We start from the raw sequence: 8,195 nt of genomic DNA, 5'->3' as shown, positions 1-8,195 counted from the left end.
AAAGAAAAAAAAAGTCCCATGATTTCGTGAATAGTCATGTTAGAACATAAAATTTGTTTTTTTACACGAGACACCAAATATTTTTTTCCTGAAATCTTGCGTGCAAACATAGAATGTCTAGATGTACGTGCATAATTTTATTTCTGAACCTTTTCATATTTTAAAATGTATTTTCACATAGCTGTTCACATATGCACCTATGAGTTGTCATGAATATCCTGCTAATATCATGAGTAATCCTTTGCATCGCTTGTTTATGTCTACTAGCAATAAGTGGCGCGGCGGCACGCCGCACCATATGATGACTGATTGTTAGTAATTGTTGGTAGAGAGGCAGGGTTGTAACATGCAAAACTATGTTATTGCTCCGGTGTCCCCCCCCTTCTAAATTTTGTTCTATTTGGACGGCTAGGATCTGCTGATACCCCTTCGTGGGTTGACTTAACATGTGTGTTTGGTTCATGGGCAAACATGTACAGGATGGGATGGGATAAAATATACTCCCTCCGTTCCTTTCTATAGTGCCTATAGATTTTTGACATTTGTTTCACAATATAAGGCTATAGCTTGGCTTTTTTCAATTACCCCCTCCATCGGTCAACTCCCACATGACATGCATGAAAAAAAAATCCATACAAAAAATGAAACAATTAATTGAGATTCCTAATGTCTGGCCCCAAGGATTGCTTAGATTTAGGAAGCAATTTTTTTTCCTTAATTAAACCTGGCTGCAGAGACAGATTTGTGGGATTTGTTATGGTAAGTTAGGAAGTTATTGATTTCCCTAATTTTAGTCTGATCTCAAATCGTTCAGCCAGGGGATCTTGTGTAAAAAATACTCTTGCGCTAATTTCCGTGCCAAAAATCTATAGGCACTATAGAAAGGAACGGATGGTGTATTTAATTAACGATTAATACAAAAAGATAAATATGCCATTAACACACCGGTTAATATGTAATTAACGGGTCCTTTTCCCTTTGTGGTGGAGGCCGGACCTAGCGGGCGGCCGCCTACCCGTGCCTAGCAAGGTCACTACCCGCACATATTTTGCGAGGCCGTTTCTGTCGACTGGGTGTGGCGCAGACGTAGCAATCTCGTTGCTCGCCACGCCATGGAGGCCGCCGCCGCCGAGCTAGGGAGCCACGTTTAAAATCAAGCCCGCCGCTTACCGCGCCCTGGAGGCTGCCGATGTCGAGCTGGGGAGCCACGTGGAAAAGCAAGCCCACCGCTCGCCGTGACATGGTGGCCGCCGCTGAGCTGGGGAGCCACACATACGACGGTGGCAGGTGTCGGAGTCGCGTCGACGGCCTCAGGCGGCTAGTGAAATTAGTCATGAAATTCACGGATCATATGGTCCAGCCTTTTTCGGAAATATTCGGCTTTTGGGATGGGGTCATCCATATTTTCTAACCAAACACACGTTTACCACCTGAACGTCGTTCGCGGGGGGGGGGACACCGGAGCACAGCCCATGTGTAATAAAGTTGTGTGTAGGTTTGTTTATTTTGATGGTTGCCCCCTCTCTCGTGATCTACATACGGGTGAAAGCTACAGCACAAAGGAACATTTCTTGGTGTGAAAGCATGTCGAAGTTGTTGAAATATACCGTCATGAGGAAGAAATATATATTGTCATGAGGGAGAAGAAATTTTTCAGAAATATACAGCACAAAGGAACATTTCTTTTCGTGACACCTTAAAAGAGGGAAGCCAACATATTTGTTATGTACCGCTCTATAGCGAATTGTCAATATGCTAGATGAAGGCGGACTTAACCAGGAGATTCCACTCTTTCAACAAAATAGGCAACAGTTTTTATGGAAACATGTAACCGTACAAAAGCATGCATACTTTTGCTTCACATTGTTTAGACTGAAAAGATGTACCAATAGAATATTCTAATCTTCTCTAGAGGGTATGATATAGAGGTTCAAAATACAACCACATAACTCATCTTCTCCCACTCCTGAACACATATACGCAGAGAAGCTCTTTATTCAGAAGCAAATAGACACATGTGTCCAACACAATTTCAAAAATTTCTGGTGACTCCTGATCATCCAGTCAGTGTCCTTGGCAGCGCGACACGGTTGTCATGTTATTCCAGTTAGCTTCAGAGGCGGCCTGCTCAAATCTCATCTTAGAGTTACTGCAACTCCTATGTCCCTTCTAGATTTCACAAATAGATGTTTGCTGGAGGCAGGTCGCAGCTTCCAAGTTCACTTCACTTAAGATCATTGATCCTCAAATCTCACCTCTCAGAGTTACTCCAGGTCCTCCGAGATACCAAGATTCCTGACATTCGAAATAAAAAATCTTCACATTATGGACAGCAATAGTTCTCCTTTGTTCATGCACATCGAAATAAGAAACATATTGGAGTTACCTTCAGCACATGGTAATGTTTTTTAAACGGATCATGTTGTGTGCCATGAGTGAAACTGCATCACCAGTTCCTCATGCCATGCTCCAACTTCTCCCACGTCTGAGAAAGTATTAAGTTCCGGTAAGCATTGACAACAACTGGCTGCTTCAAACTAAGTAAAACATGTGAGCATAACAAAGTGAACCGTAGACCCAATCGAGCAATAGCTGTTTGTATTCTAGCAACTTGATCTAGAGGTAACAAATATTATAACAAAGACAATTCAGACATAATGTATAAGCAGGAAAATTCGTGCTAGGAAAAAAGATAGATGTTTTTCTGTTAGCCAGAAGGAATACTGGCTATAAACCATGGATACTAAAATAAAACGCCCTACAGTCCTATTCCTGTAAGTTTACACCTAAATCAGAGGCAAGTGCTGATGTATTAGGTGCCATATGCCCCATTTCTCGACCAATATTGGCTGGAAAAAAGGTTAAATATAAGTGTGATGTGATTTATCGTTTCTTCCATTGGTTATGAAACTTACAATACAATACAAACTTAAAAATAGCACTACTGAAATAACAATTTAACAAACATCATAGGTTCATACTCACATTGTGGAATGGAAATAAAGATAGTAGTATCAACAAGTAAACCACATGGAATCACTGCAATATCTACAAAGAGCAAAGAATAATGACTTACTCGCAGTTGTACCTTGTATTACAGATTCCCATTTTCATTCTTAGATTGCAGTTTCAGTCAGCATAAAAGAAGGTATGCGCACACGCTGTAACAAACCCACTAACTCATAACTATATTATTATTATTATCTTGTTTCCTCTTCCTCAGCAGTAGTACAACACCAAAAAGCTTAATCGATGTTTCTTTCACCGTCTTCAAATTGTTGAAAAGGTGAACCAGCTGTAACACCAAAAATCTTACTCGATGCTTCTTTCACCGTCTTCACAGTAAGAACCCCTCATCTTGAAAGAGGGGTCTTGTGTTAAGGGAGAGTAGGAGACTAAGAGAATTATGCAATGGAACCTGGGTAAATCCATATGTACTTACAGGAGTTGATCTGGTAGATAACAAACTATTTTCCATCTGATACGTAATGCTATCTAGTTAGGGCATACATGCATCGACCTAAATAACTTGATAAATATATTAAAGATGCAGTTCTGTGTATTGCAGAATACAAACATTTTTAGTATATATGTGTGAAACAAAGTATATCTAGTTCATCGAGTCACACGGAAGACGAAGACTGTCGGAAGTTCAACTAAGCCTAACTAAAAAAGATTGACATGCCAGATGATGAAGCAAAGCTGAGTGGACAAACCTAGTGAAATGATGAAGGGCATTATGGAGTGTCAAATTTTGTGGCATCACCTGACTTAGCATTTCATTAAAATGATCAAAGTACACTTGCAACACAATAGTTCGATGATTCAAGCCATGAAGCTTACACAGCACAACAGAGTAGGAGTGCAAGGATTTTTTATTATTCACATCTAGAAACAATTTTATCAATTCAAGCCTTCTATAACCTTGATCCCAATTGCATCTAGCTAAGCATGCTACCATTCTGCAAACGAAAATTTCCATACCTTAATTATGTACCTCAGCTCTCGATAATAAAGGTTATCTTGTTCCTTAAATGGGATCTCTATGTTAGGATAATTATCCTACCACAACACCTTGGTGCACTTCTATTGTAAAAACAAAGCACCAACATCATGAGGCCTTAAGAAATCAACACAGAATACTGAATCTGGTAATACTTAGAATAATATGAATAAGGATGCTATAGGCATTAAAGCTACAATAATAGTTAGGAATTTGCTAAATTATAAATGTGTAGGAGCACAGAAAAGGAACATGACAAAACATCTCATATTTAGATTTGCTATGCTTGTATGTCCGGAAATTATGTACCATTTTCTGCAAGTTTGTGTAAGGAATGTACAACTAAATGTACCAATTAGTATTTAACTGTTGGAATTACATCAAAATACTTTGAAAAAGTCCTAAAGCCAATACCAACTTCGTCACTCTATGATAATGTCATATCTAAGATATGTACCTAATGTTAGGAAACTAAGTTTGGACTGCACTTCTTAGATTTTGGCGTTATTAAAAATAAGCATTGAATAAGAGACGTTAAAAAAATGTGAATACTGGAACCTATCTACGTTTGTGTCACCCTGTGTACACAAAATATATCTTAAAATCAGCAGCAGTATTATAATTATCACCTGCCTTGGATGTGTATCAACAGCATGGTAAAGCGGTGAAACAGCAGTAGCATCTTCAAAGCCATGACGACGGCACGAAACTGGAGGAGGTCAATAAGCAGGCCGGACTCGCTGACGGCGTAACACCAGGCACACTTATAAAGAACCTCAAGAAAACCTATAGAAGTATGGAGGTGGCATTGCAACAATCATAAAGGCCATCGCTTCAGCATGTACTACATAACAGAGTACACTGTATTGTTGTACTAAGAGCAGCTCCATGGCATACATCGAAGCAGATGTGACGTTCTTGCCTTCAATCAAGCAAAATACCTAGCCGCACATCAATCATGAAGAAGAGCAGAAATTTGCAGCGACGGGCTAAGCACGGAATCACATCAGATGTACATGTGAAACTCTTGATTCGATCCTTTGCGAACTGCAATGTAAAGAAAAGAAAACGTACCTTGGATTTAGTTAGACGAATTAAAGGTTGGAAGGGGATTAAGATTTGTCTGCCTTCTCCGCAGATGAGAGTTGTAAAAGAAAGGAGTTCGGGAAACGACCAGAGGAACATCGCGGTCATGAAATTAATCAACAGCAAGAGCAGCCTGCAAACAAAAATCAAGGAACTGAAAATCAAATCGTCAAAAAAAAAAATCAATCCAATCTACAGGTCGAACCGAAGCAGCGGAACCAGAGAAGGAAATAACAGTTCGTCATCGATGGAATCGTAAACGAAGATGTCGGCGATGGGGAAGGCTACGACAGGTGACTGGAAAAATCCAAGGACTGTGTGAGGAAGAGGAGATGGAGGGGGAGAGGAAGATGTGGTGGTCGATGTGGCTGTCTCTATCCTTGCTGCATCTACTGCTGCCTGATAGATATGGAGAGGAGGTGAGACGCATAGCAGTGGAAGTGGCCGAGATGAATCGACCAAGATCGGCCATGGAAAGGAGGAAGGGACAATTCCATACCTGCGCACCGAATCATCGACCAGTGGTTGCTCGCCTCCTTTCTCTCTGGTGTTGAGCTAGTTCCTCTCGCCCGACTCCGGCAGGCCCTCCCAGCCTCGTCCGATCCGCTACGGCCGCGACACGCTACCCCGTCGCGAAGCTCCTCCTGGTGACGCGCGATTTCCCTCTCAGCAAACGACGCTGCCTTGACCCTCGGACCTCTTCCCAAGCTGCTGTCCGCCGGCACGACACAACACCGCGCCGGCCTTCTCCTCCGCGGCGCCTCGCCCCGGTCAGCATCACATCGTCGTCGGCCTCCTTCCGCAGGACCCCAAGCCCGGGCGCGGCTCCCTCGACGACCGCCGTGACTGCCGCTCCTAGCGCCAGCACGGCGAGCAGCGTCTCGAGCAAGGCGCGTGCGGATGCAGCCATGGACGACGACGCTCACATGAGGATGCGGGGGAAAGGATGGGGAACTGTTCTTTTTGTTTTGTTTTGCAGGTGAGCTTCGCGATACGTCTGCGCCGCTTTGACCGGGAAAATAGCCTACACGCACCCATTAGTAAACACCACATGAGAAACCAGAGGAGTGGAAATAGGTATGAAGAGCAAGGTACCCCAGAAGTACACACGGAACAGGATTGATGCACATTATAACACGTCATAAGCAGAGACATTAACCAAAAATCTGAGAAAAATCGGATCTGTTAAGATTTAATATAGTAGTTATTGATGAGCATTTTTCACTAACAATGTAAAATAGAACTACATTGCAGTTGCAGAGATCAGGGTTCAACCTCTATTTCGAAAAAATAAACTACATTGCAGTTACCCATCACATCTATACAAGAATAATTAGATATTCCCCTAAAATGATTAGATATTAATCACATACAAAATTAGTACTTCTACCTTCCTAAAATGTGTTGCATAATTTTTTTTGGTCAAAGTCCAATTTTGTAGAGTTTAACTATTATAAATACGACATATCAATACTTGCAATATCTAGTTCATATAAAATAAAAAAGATATTTGATGCGTGCAATTAACACACGTCCGTTGGGAACCCCAAGAGGAAGGTGTGATGCGTACAGTAGCAAGTTTTCCATCAAAAAGAAACTAAGGTTTATCGAACCAGGAGGAGCCAAGAAGCACGTTGAAGGTTGATGGCGGCGAAGTGTAGTGCGGCGCAACACCAGGGATTCCGGCGCCAACGTGGAACCTGCACAACACAATCAAAGTACTTTGCCCCAACGTACGGTGAGGTTGTCAATCTCACCGGCTTGTCTGTAAACAAAGGATTAACCGTATAGTGTGGAAGATGATGATTGTTTGCGAAGAACAAGTAAAGAACAATTGCGATAGATTGTATTTCGGATGTAAAGAATAGAACCGGGGTCCACGAGCTCACTAGTGGTGTCTCTCCCATAAGATAAATAGCATGTTGGGTGAACAAATTACAGTTGGGCAGTTGACAAATAAAGAAGACATAACAATGCACATACATATATCATGATGAGTACAATGAGATTTAATCGAGGCATTACGACAAAGTACATAGACCGCCATCCAAGCATGCATCTATGCCTAAAAAGTCCACTTTCAGGTTATCATCCGAACCCCTTCCGGTATTAAGTTGCAAGCAACAGACAATTGCATTAAGTATGGTGCGTAATGTAATCAACACAAATATCCTTAGACATAGCATCGATGTTTTATCCCTAGTGGCAACAAGCACATCCACAACCTTAGAACTTTCGTCACATCGTCCCAGATTTAATGGAGGCATGAACCCACTATCGAGCATAAATACTCCCTCTTGGAGTTACAAGTATCAACTTGGCCAGAGCCTCTACTAGCAATGGAGAGCATGCAAGAACATAAACAACTGATACGTCTCAAACGTATCCATAATTTCTTCTGTTCCATGCTACTTTTATGATGATACTCACATGTTTTATACACATTATATGTCATTATTATGCATTTTCCGGCACTAACGTATTGACAAGATGCCGAAGAGCCGATTGTTGTTTTCTGCTGTTTTGGTTTCGAAATCCTAGTAAGGAAATATTCTCGGAATTGGACGAAATCAACGCCCGGGGCCTATTTTTCCTCGAAGCTTCCGAAGTCCGAAGAGGAAACGAAGTGGGGCCACGAGGTGGCGACACAACAGGGCGGCGCGGCCCAAGCCCCGGCCGCGCCGGCCTCATCGCGTGGGCCCTCGTGACGCCCTCCGACCTACCCTTCCGCTTACATATAGTCTTCGTCGCGAAACCCCCAGCACCGAGAGCCACGATACGGAAAACCTTCCAGCAGACGCAGCCGCCGCCAATCCCATCTCGGGGATTCGAGAGATCGCCTCCGGCACCCTGCCGGAGAGGGGAATCATCTCCGGAGGACTCTTCATTGCCATGATCGCCTCCGGATCGATGTGTGAGTAGTTCACCCCTGGACCATGGGTCCATAGCAGTAGCTAGATGGTCGTCTTCTCCTAATTGTGCTATCATGTTCGATCTTGTGAGCTGCCTATCATGATCAAGATCGTTTATTTGTAATCCTACATGTTGTGTTTGTTGGGATCAGATGGATATTGAATACTATATCAAGTTGATTATCAATCTATCA

General features: G+C 42.5%; 1 long non-coding RNA gene across 3 annotated transcripts; it reads right to left on the bottom strand.

Annotated features, from left to right (window-relative positions):
• Nucleotides 1–1,799: 1,799 nt before the first annotated feature.
• LOC124674310 lies at nucleotides 1,800–5,794 on the bottom strand. Of its 3 annotated transcripts, XR_006992977.1 has the most exons (4): nucleotides 5,589–5,794; nucleotides 5,078–5,488; nucleotides 2,387–4,992; nucleotides 1,800–2,295 (listed from the first exon to the last, which is right to left on the bottom strand). It is a non-coding gene; the product is annotated as an uncharacterized LOC124674310 (long non-coding RNA). The 3 variants fall into 3 exon arrangements; XR_006992975.1 differs by having other exon boundaries at nucleotides 2,387–5,488; nucleotides 5,589–5,779; XR_006992976.1 differs by having other exon boundaries at nucleotides 2,387–5,222; nucleotides 5,589–5,775.
• Between the last annotated feature and the right edge of the window lie 2,401 nt (nucleotides 5,795–8,195).

The sequence above is a fragment of the Lolium rigidum genome, chromosome 7 (genome assembly GCF_022539505.1).
Source record: "Lolium rigidum isolate FL_2022 chromosome 7, APGP_CSIRO_Lrig_0.1, whole genome shotgun sequence".
NCBI lineage: Eukaryota > Viridiplantae > Streptophyta > Magnoliopsida > Poales > Poaceae > Lolium > Lolium rigidum.
This window is presented reverse-complemented; position numbering and strand designations above follow the sequence as displayed.